A 3,748-nucleotide genomic window follows, 5' to 3' on the forward strand; every position below is an offset into this window, starting at 1 on the left:
CTTGTTTTTGCAGGGCATGTTGTGATGTGATATGGTCAAGCATGATGCTAAATTTTATTGTATGAGATGATCATGTTTTGTAACCGAGTTATCGGCAACTGGCAGGAGCCATATGGTTGTCGCTTAATTGTATGCAATGCAATCGCGCTGTAATGCTTTACTTTATCACTAAGCGGTAGCGATAGTCGTGGAAGCATAAGATTGGCGAGACGACAACGATGCTACGATGGAGATCAAGGTGTCGCGCCGGTGACGATGGTGATCATAACGGTGCTTCGAATATGGAGATCACAAGCACAAGATGATGATGGCCATATCATATCACTTATATTGATTGCATGTGATGTTTATCTTTTATGCATCTTATCTTGCTTTGATTGACGGTAGCATTATAAGATCATCTCTCACTAATTATCAAGAAGTGTTCTCCCTGAGTATGCACCGTTGCGAAAGTTCTTCGTGCTGAGACACCATGTGATGATCGGGTGTGATAGGCTCTATGTTCAAATACAACGGGTGCAAAACAGTTGCACACGCGGAATACTCAGGTTATACTTGACGAGCCAAGCATATACAGATATGGCCTCGGAACACGGAGACCGAAAGGTCGAGCGTGAATCATATAGTAGATATGATCAACATAGTGATGCTCACCAATGAAGCTACTCCATCTCACGTGATGATCGGACATGGTTTAGTTGATTTGGATCACGTAATCACTTAGAGGATTGGAGGGATGTCTATCTAAGTGGGAGTTCTTTAAGTAATATGATTAATTGAACCTAAATTTATCATGAACTTAGTACCTGATAGTATCTTGCTTATTCATGTTTGATTGTAGATAGATGGCCCTTGCTGTCGTTCCGTTGAATTTTAATGCGTTCCTTGAGAAAGCAAAGTTGAAAGATGATGGTAGCAATTACATGGACTGGGTCCGTAACTTGAGGATTATCCTCATTGCTGCACAGAAGAATTACGTCCTGGAAGCACCGCTGGGTGCCAGGCATTCTGCTGGAGCAACACCAGATGTTATGAACCTCTGGCAGAGCAAAGCTGACGACTACTCGATAGTTCAGTGTGCCATGCTTTACGGCTTAGAATCGGGACTTCAACGACGTTTTGAACGTCATGGAGCATATGAGATGTTCCAGGAGTTGAAGTTAATATTTCAAGCAAATGCCCAGATTGAGAGATATGAAGTCTCCAATAAATTCTATAGCTGCAAGATGGAGGAGAACAGTTCTGTCAGTGAGCATATACTCAAAATGTTTGGGTATAATAATCACTTGATTCAATTGGGAGTTAATCTTCCAGATGATTGCGTCATTGACAGAATTCTCCAATCACTGCCACCAAGCTACAAGAGCTTTGTGATGAACTATAATATGCAAGGGATGAATAAGACTATTCCTGAGCTCTTCGCAATGCTGAAAGCTGCGGAGGTAGAAATCAAGAAGGTGCATCAAGTGTTGATGGTCAACAAGACCACTAGTTTCAAGAAAAAGGGCAAAGGGAAGAAGAAGGGGAACTTCAAAAAGAACAGCAGGCAAGTTGTTGCTCAAGAGAAGAAACCCAAACCTGGACCTAAGCCTGAAACTGAGTGCTTCTACTGCAAGCAGACTGGTCACTGGAAGCGGAACTGCCTCAAGTATTTTGCGGATAAGAAGGATGGCAAGGTGAACAAAGATATATGTGATATACATGTTATTGATGTGTACCTTACTAATGCTCGCAGTAGCACCTGGGTATTTGATACTGGTTCTGTTGCTAATATTTGCAACTCGAAACAGGGACTACGGATTAAGCAAAGATTGGCTAAGGACGAGGTGACGATGCGCGTGGGAAATGGTTCCAAAGTTGATGTGATCGCAGTCGGCACGCTACCTCTACATCTACCTTCAAGATTAATATTAGACCTAAATAACTGTTATTTGGTGCCAGCGTTAAGCATGAACATTATATCTGGATCTTGTTTGATGCGAGACGGTTATTCATTTAAATCGGAGAATAATGGTTGTTCTATTTACATGAGTAATATCTTTTATGGTCATGCACCCTTAAAGAGTGGTCTATTCTTATTAAATCTCGATAGTAGTGACACACATATTCATAGTGTTGAAACCAAAAGATGCAGAGTTGATAATGATAGTCCAACTTATTTGTGGCACTGCCGTTTAGGTCATATCGGTATAAAGCGCATTAAGAAACTCCATACTGATGGGCTTTTGGAACCACTTGATTATGAATCACTTGGTACTTGCGAACCGTGCCTTATGGGTAAGATGACAAAAACACCGTTCTCCGGTACTATGGAGAGAGCAACAGATTTGTTAGAAATCATACATACAGATGTATGTGGTCCGATGAATATTGAGGCTCGTGGCGGATATCGTTATTTTCTCACCTTCACAGATGACTTAAGCAGATATGGGTATATCTACTTAATGAAACACAAGTCTGAAACGTTTGAAAAGTTCAAAGAATTTCAGAGTGAAGTTGAAAATCATCGTAACAAGAAAATAAAATTCCTACGATCTGATCGTGGAGGAGAATATTTAAGTTACGAGTTTGGTGTTCATTTGAAACAATGTGGAATAGTTTTGCAACTCACGCCACCCGGAACACCACAGTGTAATGGTGTGTCCGAACGTCGTAATCGTACTTTACTAGATATGGTACGATCTATGATGTCTCTTACTGATTTACCGCTATCGGTTTGGGGATACGCTCTAGAGACGGCCGCATTCACGTTAAATAGGGCACCATCAAAATCCGTTGAGACGACGTCTTATGAACTGTGGTTTGGCAAGAAACCAAAGTTGTCGTTTCTGAAAGTTTGGGGCTGCGATGCTTATGTGAAAAAGCTTCAACCTGATAAGCTCGAACCCAAATTGGAAAAATGTGTCTTCATAGGATATCCAAAGGAAACTATTGGATACACCTTCTATCACAGATCCGAAGGCAAGACTTTTGTTGCTAAATTCGGAAACTTTCTAGAGAAGGAGTTTCTCTCGAAAGAAGTGAGTGGGAGGAAAGTAGAACTTGACGAGGTAACTGTACCTACTCCCTTATTGGAAAGTAGTACATCACAGAAACATGTTTCTGTGACACCTACACCAATTAGTGAGGAAGCTAATGATGATGATCATGAAACTTCAGAACAAGATACTACTGAACCTCATAGATCAACCAGAGTAAGATCCGCACCAGAGTGGTACGGTAACCCTGTTCTGGAAGTCATGCTACTAGATCATGATGAACCTACGAACTATGAAGAAGCGATGGTGAGCCCAGATTCCGCAAAATGGCTTGAAGCCATGAAATCTGAGATGGGATCCATGTATGAGAACAAAGTATGGACTTTGGTTGACTTGCCCAATGATCGGCAAGCAATTGAGAATAAATGGATCTTCAAGAAGAAGATGGACGCTGACGGTAATATTACTGTCTACAAAGCTCGACTTGTTGCAAAAGGTTTTTCGGCAAGTTCAAAGGATTGACTATGATGAGACTTTCACACCCGTAGCAATGCTTAAGTCTGTCCGAATCATGTTAGCAATTGCCGTATTTTATGATTATGAAATTTGGCAGATGGATGTCAAAACTGCATTCCTGAATGGATTTCTGGAAGAAGAGTTGTATATGATGCAACCAGAAGGTTTTGTCGATCCAAAGGGAGCTAATAAAGTGTGCAAGCTCCAGCGATCCATTTATGGACTGGTGCAAGCCTCTCAGAGTTGGAATAAAC

Source organism: Triticum dicoccoides, chromosome 2A (assembly GCF_002162155.2).
Source record: "Triticum dicoccoides isolate Atlit2015 ecotype Zavitan chromosome 2A, WEW_v2.0, whole genome shotgun sequence".
Taxonomy (NCBI): Eukaryota; Viridiplantae; Streptophyta; class Magnoliopsida; order Poales; family Poaceae; genus Triticum; species Triticum dicoccoides.